This window comes from Ambystoma mexicanum, chromosome 4q (assembly GCF_040938575.1).
Source record: "Ambystoma mexicanum isolate Mex_15411 chromosome 4q, UKY_AmexF1_1, whole genome shotgun sequence".
NCBI lineage: Eukaryota > Metazoa > Chordata > Amphibia > Caudata > Ambystomatidae > Ambystoma > Ambystoma mexicanum.
The window spans coordinates 286,665,262-286,678,552 of NC_090928.1; the positions used below are offsets into that span (position 1 = coordinate 286,665,262).

Here is a 13,291-nt window from a genome sequence, read left to right on the forward strand (position 1 = left end):
ATAGAGCAACGGGATGCCCGGAAAAAGCTGGCAAAATCTGGCAACGGTGGGAACATGCAACGTAAGCCTCTGCCCATAATATGGAGCTAGATGTCATACAAGTGCGCAAATTAGAGCTGTTGTGATGCATTGAACAGAAGTATCTGTCTCAAACCCAAGGTCTCCCTCCTCTTGTGTTTTTTTTTTCTGTTGACCCCAACAGGGTCAGTTGTTGCAAATTTCAATATAAAAACCAATAAAATATATAATTAAAATAAATTAACAATAAAATAAAAGAAAATCTCGTTGGACATTATGCTCTTCATTTATAATTTGTGTATGTTGTTTCTCGAATAAGCAACTCATTCTTATCTGTCTAATGTTTGTGCTTGGTAGTTCTTCTGAAAGGAGATTAAAGGAGAGATGAGAGCCCACTTGGCTGAATGGATGGATCGAGGTGCATCAGAAGCTCAGATCCGATGTGCATAAGCCTTTACTTGGTCTTCAAATCCTATGAGATCAGTCAGCACCTCACACAATGCTTCCCGAGGAAGATATATTATTGATTTCAATACCTAAGGTTTTGAATGTCCCCGCCTCACCATGTCATTTAGTATTCAGAAAACAGAAATAGAAAATGTGGTGCCGTTCTGCAAATAGGTCATCTTAAGATGGTTTAAATAGTGGTAAAACAATGCAGAGCACTTCTTTTGGTGGCATTCTTGTGTTCAGTGCTCGCCACACATATGCAAAATGGAAAGAAAAGTGCAGCCGTTTTTCCCCATTATTTCCATGCATGTTTTTTTTTTTGTTTGAAGGGGATTTCTGCAATGGGCCTTAAATGTACCCCACACACAGTCATGGGCGTTTTCTTCCACCCACTGAGTAAGAATGGTAATAGTGTGCAGCAGCCAATACTACATAATACATTGTAACCGCTCATCATAATCGGTGTAAGACCAAAGAAGAAGCATGATTTTGAGCTATGAACAGTGTAAAACAGATGGGTTTACAGAGGCTCTCGTAAACTTAAGTAGATCTGGACCTTGGAGAAGGGTATGGAGAGAGATTTCCATAGTGAGGAGCCTTTCCTATGCAGGGATCTTCCACCAAACCATGGAACCATGGATTCCTATTTGTGCACATTTCCAGTGGATTTTCGGAGGCCTGTCTTAGGCATCTGCTTGCCTAGTTTGGTGAGATGATCAGGTGCTTAGCCATGTAAGGCTTTGAGGACGGGGCACAGTACTTAGAAGACTGAGGAGATTACTTTCTCTTTTTTCATTCCCCTAACAACTTACCATAATCAATACCTATATCTTTTCTAAATTAGAGTATGGAAATCCCAACTAGACGGGCCTCCCCAAACCAGTGGAGCCAACGTATGCATTTCCCGGGGGTGCAACTGCCCAGATTTTAGGGCAGTGTCACTGAACGATTATGAACATTGTTATAAACTGTTTTTTCCCCGGCGTGCACCTGGGCCCTGGAGCCCCCTCAGACCCGGGTTCTCCGATGTAACCAAGTTATAAATAAACCTCTATGCATCAAAATGAAGCACCCAGATTGCTTTTATAGGGTCAATAATATGGATACATGTAGAAGGATGTGATATTAAGGATGAATTTAGAAGGGTATGGAGATGGGAAACACAGGGTTTAGGTATGGGATTCGGGGTAGAGTGGGAAACGTAGACTCAGGGCCTCATTACGGCCATGGCGCTCCCGTAATAAAGGGTGCCAGTATGGGACTGGCACCCTTCATTACGTTATGCCCTTTTACGAGGTTCCCTTGCGGGACCCGGTAAGGACGCCTGGTTGAACCAGGCGTCCTTAGCGGGTCCGGCGAGGGGACCAGGCAGCTGATAACGGGCCCATTATTAACAGGCCCGTTATTAGCTCCCACCCCATTCCCATTGAGCCATATGGGGGCTCAAATGGGAATGGGAATGGGGATGGGTTTTTCCAATGAGGACTTACCGGGTCCTCCATGGTTGGAATAGCCTGGTAAAACCTCATTGGAGGAACCCAGTACTGGAACCCGGTATGGAGGCAGCCATGCCCTTATTAAGGGCATGGCTGCCTCCATACTCGTAATGAGGCCCGCAGTCTCAATTCTGGATCCGCCGATGTGCTCTCGTTCAGGCTATATCGCTGTGGATTTGACGCAGTCTGACATTCCTAGCTGCTCGGTTGAGGGACTGGGCCTGCATCCACAATTTTAACCCTAGACGTCTTCTGCTATGAGAGAATAGGCAATCTGTTCCCCATTTTTAATCCCACCAGAGGACTGATTTGCCATTCCACCACATATTTGTTTTGTCATTTAATATGCCAGTGTTTACCGGTCTTCAGAGAGAAACACTAAATTCATGTTTTTCTTTTTTGCTCCATGATTCCACACTTCTGATTATAGCCAATTACTTTGATTTTGAATATATCTTAGTTGGATATAAATTAGGGAAAATATCCACCAAACAAAGAAGCAGTTACTGTATATATTTTTTTTTTTGGGGTGGGAGGCGACCACTGAATAAATAAGTTGGTTCCCAGCAGTTATGCTAAAATGATGAATAGGTGGAGCCTAAAAGGTCGAGAGGGGCATGCATGGTTGGTCATGGTAGGTATGGGAAAGGGGACAGGCAGTGATTTAAGTGGGCCAGAGCCAGCCGGGGCTTAGCCCCAACAGTCTCCAAAAAGTGGGGCTGCGCCAGGGCCCTGCCGGGGCCCCCCGGTCCCACCACAACATTGGCAGAACATGTTATCCAGCCGCGGCCACAACAACGATGGGAGATGTGCCCGCCATTAAGTCAGGCAAGCTGACAGAAGTGCCAGCCATGCCATGCGTTGCTGTGGTTGGCTGGCACTTATGTCAGTCACTGTAAATTTCTCTGGTGACCCCTCATGCGAGGGATCCCCAGAGGAAGTTACTGTCCTTTTGTTTCCCGTCTCCTCCCCTGTTCTCCGAGGCATCTTTGACCTTCAGCGAACTTGGGTACTCCTTGCTAATTTCTGTGTTCATAAAATATGGCTTGAAAGGTACACAATTCAAGTCATCATTTATAAAGCTTGGCCGACGTCAAAGCTTTATAAAAGATGGCTTGAATTGTGTACTTTTCAAGCCATCTTTTATAAACATAGATATGTTTAAAAAAGATTACTTGAAAAGTATGCAAAACATAAGTTATGCACACAAATGGTATGTATTTGTGTTCGTGCCTTACTATGGTTTGTGTACTTTTGAAGCCTTCTTGAAGTACACAAACCATAGTAAGTCACGCAAACAAATATTTAAATGTAAGCATTCATATATTTATGTGCGTACGTTACTATTGTTTGTGTACTTTTTAGACCACGCCCATCCCGCACGCCACGCCGCCAAATGAGCCCCGTCCCCTCGATTTCTTACCCTATTTAAAGCCCTGGGGAGGGGTGAAATATGACAATTATCAGGTGAAGATCTGGTGAAAGGCTGGTGAAGTACCGTTGAAATTACCCAATGGGACAGGAAAGTGAACATTCAAAACATTTTAGGCCAGGCCCCAAAACCATCAGGACAGGCATCAAAGAAGTGAGCAGTAAATACACATGAAAACAACTGAGAACAGAGACGTAATTCCTACCACGGGTCAGGCCTCACAGTAATCCCCGCCACCATATGAGGACAGGCAACAAGAACATTTGCACAGGTATCCCAGTTGTGTATTTCGGCAGCAAATACAGCTGAAAACAGCTGAAAACACAGGCAGATTTTCTCCCTCCACAGAGGCTTCATATCAACAGCCCTCCTAGAATAACACCAGCCTCGGCAGCATTAGCACAGGTCGCGCTGGTGTGTTGTTATGTTGCACAGGCAGCAGAAACGTGAACCCTAAACAAAGACGATGACTACATCTAAACCCACACCCTTTAAAGAAGTTCAAGGCCAATACTATGTATACAGTAGTAAACACCAGGACGTCAATGGTCTAAAAAGTACTTGTAGGGACACATAAAGCTTGTGGGAACAACACCCAGTGGCATGCAGCACAGTCATTCAAAATACTCCAGGGGGGAGACAGGAGGTATTCAATTGTCATATGCATTGTCCAAGAGGCAGCCACTGCACCTTTATAGCTTCATAAGATATTTTGTTTTTTTATTACTCAATGACCACTCTGCTGATGCTCTTATCCATTCCTACTTCTACTAAAGCAGGAAGCTTAGCAGCGGGGAAACACAAAGGGCCTGATTCACAGAAGGTTTTCCTATGGGATTGCACCATTATATAATGCTTCGGTGAATCAGGCACAAAATGCGGGCTTCCGATGCGAGCCATGCTGAGCCCCTCTCCCCCCACCAAATTCCTCAACAAAGTACGGGACGCTCCACACTCAGGGCTGGGCTGGAGCAGTACGCGTGCACAATGCCCGTGCTGACCATGCCGCGGCAGGGGCACACGCGCACTGTGCTGTATGAACGATCTAAGTATGTTTATTTAATCAAAGCTTAAATCTTTCACTTAACGCAGAAACAAGAGGCAGCGCCTGGCTCCTGGCATCCAAATGTACCAGCCACCAGTAGCAGCTGGTGAATTTTTTTATTGATTTGGCATGAGTATTTGCCACAAGTAGTGGGAGCAACCGAGCATAGCAATTCAACCTGTACTAACAAATAATGGGTTAAAATGGTGCATTCTACAGCACCATTTTGTCTGAAAAAATAGGGTAAAAAGTCAGATAGTTAGCACAGGATTTTGTTGGGTAACCGATGGTCAAATTTAACAGCTACGAGTCACCTCCATTGCACCACCACATTTACCAGCACATTTTCATGCCTTATGTCACTACAAAAACCACGTTCACATTGTCTCTAACCATACATTTCCAAGCTAGCCGAACCAATATATGCCAGTATTTTCCAATACCAACCTACTAATGTTTGCTTCGCACATAATTCCAATAAAGATAGAATAAGAACACATGCCCAAGCTGGCTCTCTCCATGTCTGCCAGTTGCCCATACATAAGAACATACTGCTGTTGCCATGCCAAATTAAGAAAGCATGTTCAAACTGATTTCAAAGTAGGCCAGTCTAGACACATACAAACACTTATCATGCTTGCTTTATCATAGACACTCATTAAAAATGTCATGCCACAGTAAGAAATAACTAGGCTGGCTGTGCCAAAATGCCATTCGAGCCACATAATAACACTTGGCATACTTCCTTTATCATAGATGCCCAGTAGAAATGTCATGCCATGGTATGATATGGCTAGACTGGCTGCACTAAAATGCCAGTCTAGTCAAGTAATAACAAATACTGTGCCTGTACTATCATGGCTGTCCATTAATGCAGAGGCAGCGCACACCACACCTCCTACCCTCTAACCCCTAACTCACACGTGCACCCAGCCATACATCCATACATCATACACTCACTCATTGACAGACACACACATTACCGACATAATGCACACCCTTGAATGCACGCAAGCATACATACATACAAACATGCATACATACATCATAAACATGCAACACCATCACACACACACACACACACACACACCAACTTATTTTTTTTATTCCTGTTTCCAGTCACCTGGCTTCCATGGTGCTCCTCTCCGGCAGTCCTATGGCTTGGCACCCCACTGTGCAAACAGTAACCAGGAAGCTCTTAATCAGTGGAGGACTTTCTGGCCCTTGACATGTGCAGTGCTGCCAGGGAGCCTCAATCTTGGCCTGCAAAGCAAATAATTAATATTTCCTGTCCGGCAAGAGATAGGGGATCTAGAGCGCCACCATACTGAGCCTCAAAGGACATTATTAGGTATAATCTTTGCGGCTCTAGGTGAGGTGCTCCGGGTTACCTCATCTTCCTCTTTAAAAGTCCTTTGCAACGCGATATGGATGAGCGAGAGTGCCTCCATCTTGCTCCGCAAAGGAAATAAATACTTATGTCATTTGCAGCAGGAGATAGAGGTGCTCTGGAGCCCCGCTGTCTACCGGGCAACAGAAATAATTTCTTTCTGAAGTCCTAATGCATGCACTCAGACTTTAGAAAGAAATTATTTATTTCGGAAGTCTGTGCCCCCTAGGACACAGAATGGCTGTTGGGCTCCCGTTACGAACTGAAGCAGAGCTGCTTCATTTTATTTGGGCTACGGTTCTAAAATCAGACTGCTAGCAATTCTGCATGCAGATGATAACCGAATCAATACAAATTGAAAAGGTCCAGTGTTTTAAAAATATCCTTAAAAAGAGTTTAAAAAAAAGGTCCTTAGAATGTGACTTAAGAAAAGATTTCACTTCTCCATTGTCACCACCAAATGTATCGTTTTTTCTTACAACCCCCTTGCTCTAGTCATTTTGCATGAGTGCCTCATGACAACTTTAGTGCCATGCTGACACTAAAACAATTATGCACTTCAATTATTCAGATGCCAGATGCCAACATGATTTTAGGGCGCCCAAAGCTGAAATGGTTAAAAGGAAATGGAGTGACAACCATGTGTAAATATAATTTATGAAATCAGTGACTCACAAATGTTAGGGTCACTCCCTCATTCGCTCATCTGCATTCTCACTAAGGATGCGCGGAGCCACTGCTGGTGTCAACCTCCTTTATTCAAACATAGGGCCTCATTTCGAGTAGGGTGTAAGGGTTAACGGTCACCGGTAACGAGACCGGTGCCGTTAAACCCTTACTGCCCTACTTCGAGTTCCCTTTGCGGGTCCTTCCTTAATGCCTGCTTTTAGCAGGCGTTAAGGTAGGGACCCGCAAAGGGACTTTAGTGCTAATAACGGTACTGTAATTTACGGTACCGTTTTTAGCGCCTTCCCCATTCCCATTGAGCCCCATGGGGGCTCAAATGGGAATGGGGAAGGGCTCTGGTGAATGGGGAATTACCAGTCCCTCCAACCTTGGAATGGACCGGTAATTTCTCCATTCACCAGGGCGGAGCCGGAACGATTTTGGATGCAGCCATGGCGCAAATAGCGGCGTGGTTACCTCCAAAGTCGGAATGAGGCCCATAGTCTTTACTAACTTAACGTTCCCTCTGTCCCTCCCATTTCGCCCTCTTCCCGCCCTGGGGTGTGTGTGTGTGTGTGTGTGTGTGTTTGTGTATGTGTGTGTGTGTGCGTGCGCGCGCGCAGGCGCTTGCTCTTAAAGGGGCTGACTCCCTTTCTATTCAGATACAACAACAAGCAAAGGGCCCAACCTGCTTACACATTAGGAGGAACCTTTCCTCTGTGTCTTCTAGTCATTTCCAGCCAACACTACTCGGGTACGCGCTACTGTTGCATTAAAGCATAAACAGCTGTCTGTGGGATGTGATAGTTACATGACACAGCTAATGTGAGGGAACACGGCCAGACATCCCACACTGATACTCTTCACTGCTCAGTCTCTAAAAAAGGCAAATGTGTATCTCTGGGGGGAAAATAATATGTTGGAAACATCAAGGGGGTGCCAATGGCACTGCACAATTTAGTGAAACGAATGCATCATGTGTACATAAATGTGTCGGGACTGTGCAGAAATAGGATGGTGGGTGGCGATTGCTCCCGAATAAAGCCGTGCATGACTCAGCTCAAATTCTTGTGCGTTGCACTGAGATTTATAAAGCTCGCTAGCCTATAAAATAAATGAAGGAGTCTTTTCAGGGCAGTTACGTTTTTGTTGCTCCTTTGTATCTAATACATTGAATATAAATGGATTTATGTTCAATCGGAAGAGTTCTTCATAAAGCCATAAGACAAGAGTCATACCTGCATTGATAAGGATTTACACATAGACATTTTGAGTTTGTCATTGTTGTCCAGAGTGGCAATGGCCTTGCAGTTTCGGCTGGACTGCTCCTATTGGGGAATGACTAATTTACACATGGCTTGGCACCTTCTATAATGCTGCATGTAGTGTAAAAAACAATGGCATGGAAGCTGCCCAGTGATTATGATTAATTTAAAGTGTTCCAGCCATCGCTTCTTAGTGTCTGTTGTAATTGTCCCTAAATCGGAGGGTGTATAGGGGGACATGCATCCTTTGCTCGTTGTCCCTTTCGAATCAAGTTACTCCTCCCTGAGTAGACCCAACAAGACCAACATGTGTCTGGGTCGGTTGTCTTCCACTTCAGGGTGTACAGAGTCTAGGAGTTCAGGCTGGACTTATCCCATTTGTATCTGGCCCAGATTGATTTGCACATGGCGTCCCCCCTCTCTAACGGTACAGAGTGAATAAAAAATGATTGCTCTAGTGTCAATTTTCTGCTCTCTCCCACTGCAAAGTCAGGGACATACACTGCTCTCTACAAGCCACAATGCACAAAGACACCGTCACCATTATTAGCACACACTCCCACACTTATCTTTCACATAGGATGGCATGAACAAACCAGACTATTCTCTCATGGCAGACATTCCATGCTATAGACTGTTACATTAGCTTCTTCTTGCACTTATGATAAAATGGAAGTGCTCTGCCCCAGGGGCGTCGATTCACCAAAATGCCACAGGTAGTGGAAGTGACATCAAACACCTGATGACATCAAAGGAAGTGATGTCACATGATCTTTGACCCGGATGTCATCAGTTTCTCTTTAACCCTGGGGACTTTAATGGACGTGGCTTGTGGGTGTAAAGGAAAGTACACAAATGTATAATTTTTAAAATACCAAATAGGTACTAACGCAGACAGGAATATGTTGGATACCATCCACATTTTAACAAGGGTGCTGCCTTCATATGCCATGGATGGGGTCATGGTGTGATAGGGTTAGACCCAATAGAATCAACACAGGCAGAGACACCTTCATTGTGTGGCACTTCGGCATTGTAAATCAAGTTATATCCATATTATGCCAATTATAGCTGCATGTCAGGTATTACGTTGCTGCGATATTACAGTTTCCCCAAATCCAATAGATGCAAGTCACCAACAGTGCACAGGAGCATTCATGTTTTGATTCATGATAATGATTTGTTATTTATATAGCTAGTGCAATACATAGCACACATTTACATACAATTATAATTCCCAACCAAAGTTGGTACTCATATATCAACCTCGGAAGAATGAAAGGCTGAGTTGGCTTTGCCCAGATTCATACTTGCAACCTGCAGACCACAGATAGCTTGAGCACTCAACCCACAGAGCTGTTTTACCACTTTGATAATTCAATTGCCGAATAAGAAAACATGTCAAAACTGGCAGTATAATATAGGCCAGACACGTACCATGTTTGCTGTAGCCTTGATGATGCACAGTCAAATATGCCGTGCCGCACTAAGATATACCTAGGTGGGCAGCACCAAAATGTCAATCTAATCACATACAACTTATCACGCTTACTTTACCATATATGTCCAGAAATATATACCATGTCACAGTAAAGAACGGCTAGACTGACTGCACCCAAGTGCAAGTCTAGCCTGGCAACTACACTTACCACGATTGTTTTATCAGATATGCCCAGTACAAAATGTCAAGCCACAGTAAGACATTGCTAGACTAGCTACATGCTACTCTAGACACATAACAACACTTCTGATGCTTGCTTAATTATGTATGCCCAGAACTTTTTCTTCCCCTCCAAATCCCTTTCCCCCCTCCTCCTCCCTTTATTCATTTTCCCCCCTCTAACCTTACTTTCTCCCCCCACGCCCGCAACTTAGGCATTCACTTTGACTCCTTTCTCACTTTTTCCCACCATATCTCTCTCACCTCTCGCGCCTGTGCTACCACCTCTATAATATTTGCAAGGTCTGCCCCTCTCTTACTTTCCATGCCACTAAACTCTTAATCTCCTCCCTCATCTTCTCTCGCCTCTTCTACTGCTCCTCCTTACTCTTTGGTCTTCCCACTTCGCATCTTGCCCCCCTCAAATCTATTTACCATTCTGCCATACGTACCCTCTGCCTCCTCACCTCCTGAGATTCTATCTCTGCTTCCCTATCCTCCCTTGGTTGGCTTCCCTTTCACTCCCAATTTAAATTTAATTTCCTCTGCCTAGTCTTCAAATCTCTCCACAATCTCGCTCCCCCCTTATCTCTCTTCCCTTCTCTCTTTCTACACTCCCTCTCACTCCCTTCGCTCCACTGACCACATTCTTCTAACTGTTCTTCCTTCCGCTTGTGCTTCCTCTCGTTTCCGCTCCTTCCAACTCCTAGCTCCCCTCCACTGGTACTCCTTACCTCTCTCTCAATCGGCTCTATTCCTACCTTTTCCTCATTCTGCACCTCCATCAAGTCTCACCTCCTCCACTCTCTGCCACGATTCCCCTCCCCTTATCACCCCCTCCCTGCCAGCCTCTCCCTCTTCCTTTTATTCACCTCCCTCCACACTCCCTCCCACTCCTTCCAAACCCCCCTTCACTCCTCCCGTTCCCCTTCTCCTCCTCCTTCCCATCCCTCCCTCTTCCTCTCTGAACTACTCCACTACTCTCCCCTCCTCCTCTCTCTAATTGCTCTAAATACTGGTTTGTCGGTCTGCTTCAAAATTTCAAAACTGTTATTTGCTTCTACTGTTACTGTTAATTTGTTATTGTTAAATGTACCCTGTTGTTAAAATGTGAAGCGCTTTGGTGTTAAGCGCTATATAAACCTAATAAATACAAGTACAAAATACAAAATATGCCATTACATAGTAAGAAATGGCTAGGAAGGTCATAACACGTATGCTGCTTACTTTATAATGGATGCCCAATAGAAATATCATAGCACAAATAGAAATGACTAGACTGACTGTACCAAAATGTGAGTCTAGCCACTAACACATATCATGCTGCCTTTTCATTGATGGCCACTATGCATCAGTGCACCCCTCTCCTGCCCCACCCTTCTCACACGTCCCGTCTCCCTACCACTCTCCTCCTCCAACCCCCAAAACCAGCTCCATGGACCAACATTACCTCAACATCCCTCTTCCTCATCTCGGTACTTAGGTATGAGGCAAGGTGCTTCATAGGCAAGTACTGGGACGAGAAGAACTATGACTAGGAGTAATGAAGATTACTGTTAAGTAATCCATGCATTTCAAAAAAGCCCAAACATTCAGTTGCTCATTTACACGTGCACCCATTCACTCACACATGCACCCCCAACCACCCATGCATCATGCACTCATCACACATTACATGGCATATACACACATGTACATTTATATATATATATATATATATATATATATATATATATATATATATATATATATATACAAATATATATATATATATATACACACACACATACACACACACATATACACTTAAGAAAGACATAGACATTTCCTTACCATCCCAAATCTGTTTCTCCTCCTCTGCAGGAAAGCCTCTGGCTCCCATGCTCCAGCGCACACGCAAGACACCAGCTCTGGTTCCTGTCATGCACAGCAGGGCAGAGGAGCCAGAAGGTTCCATGTCCTGTGGGGGAAGAAAGGAGGGGCTCGCAATTCAAAGTGAAATAACTTCTTTTTGAAGTCACTTTGACTGACGTCAAAAACACATTATTTATTTTTTAAATCGGAGCCCTCCCCCATAACCAGGGGCAACAGAGGCAGTGCCAGGGTCGCACAGAGGTTGCAGTTGAGACCCCATTTGATCCTCAATTGACTTCCCTGCTCTGCCCACTGTGTTGAGCGGCGCTGTTGGAACACTAACCTGTACCGCATCTGGAATTTGAAAAAAGTATGATTTCTTTCCAATCAGTGGCAACCTGTTTTAATGCCAAGTTAATGGCCCTAAACCCTCATTTGGCAATCTCAGCTTTGGTTTGAGCGCATGTCTCAAGAGCGCTCTATTAATAGTCATTAGAGGCCACTGTCAAAGATAAAACAAATCATTAGAAATACATATTAGTTTTAATGCAATTAAGTTAATTTGACCACCATTTTTAAGAACAATAATTTTGATCAATTGACATATATGAACTATATGTGAAAGACACTTAATATTATGGGCCTGACTCACAGATCACTTTTCAATGGGATTGCGCCATTTTAAAATGCTTCTGTTAATCTTTACCCAATCACAGCATCTTATGACGTGCGCATTTTCTCAGAGTATAACCAAGTAGTTACACCATCCCCACTTCAAATCACACAGACAGGTGAGCTGTAGACTGTTCTGTGCAGCTCCGTCACCCTTTATTCTCTGTAAATCAACAACGATCCTTGGGAAATGGAGTTCACCTCTTTTTACGCTTGTATTAAATAGCTGGGGTTCTGTCTAGTGTGCCTTACCCAGCATTATGACAGGTTGAGCTCTCTGGTCTTATTATTTTCTCCACTTCTGTCTTTCTCTCATGTTAATGTTTCCTTGACCAGTGCAAACGCATTGCAATGCTCTCTACCTGTGTGCACATTATCTGCAGTGTCCAAGGGGTATCACACGAAATACACGACCTTTGGCGGGGAAGGACAAACCGAAACTACTGGAGCAACATTACATTTTCCTGCCTCAGAATTTAAAGGAAAACATAATTTCCTTTTTAAAGCATATATTATTTATAGATCACCATTTACCATGTAATTAAAAAATTCTACGTACATATGCTATGCATCTAGACAACAATGGTGTGCAATGCACCCACTATAAACAATATGTTGCATGTTTGCCCCTAGTATTACCCACTGCAGTGTTGTACATGTACACCTACTTCCACATCCCCACCCACTGTTTAATCATTGCATTTCTCATCCACATTTCTTTGCAATTCACTGTGGAAGATGGATGTCTATACCCTACTGTCTTTATCTTTAGTCAGTAGGTTTCTTTTTGGGTTTTTTTCACAACAACATTTTATTGGGTTTTACAAAAGAGCATTACAATAAGCATAACAGCAATCGCAGAACAGCAATCAAAAGGTATAGTAAAGCGATAATGTCTCTCTGGAGGACCGGGGTAGGAGGGATGGGTTTGGGCATCACTGTCCATCGTCTGTCCTTAATCGCCAAGTGGATTGCGGAGTGGTGTGACATTATGGTGTGGGGCTGTGGTTCAGTAGAGTGGGCTGCTTTGGAGCCATCTGGTTAGTGGAGGTCGTTTGGTGAGGGCTGGGAATTTGGCGGCATAGTCCATAAATGGGTCCCATATGTTTAGGGCTCTATTCAGGGAGCCTGTTCGGATCGCAGTGATTTATTCTGCCACCGCTATGTCCCAGAATTTCGCCCACCAGAGTGCCACAGATGGACCTTCTTTATTCTTCCAGACCCGGGACATTGTTATTTTTGCCGCCAGGAGTAGATGTGTGCATAACCTGGGGATCTGGCCCGAGAATGGAAATGCACCGTCACCTGTGTTGCCCAGGAGAATGATTCCGGGGTCCCGAGAT

The 13,291-nt window shown here is 44.2% G+C and overlaps 1 protein-coding gene across 3 annotated transcripts in view; it reads right to left on the reverse strand.

The window, feature by feature from the left end:
- The window catches only part of HS3ST5 (heparan sulfate-glucosamine 3-sulfotransferase 5), an 892,491-nt gene that overhangs the window by 694,996 nt on the left and 184,204 nt on the right, over positions 1–13,291 (reverse strand). The gene's annotated exons all lie outside the window — the stretch shown is intronic.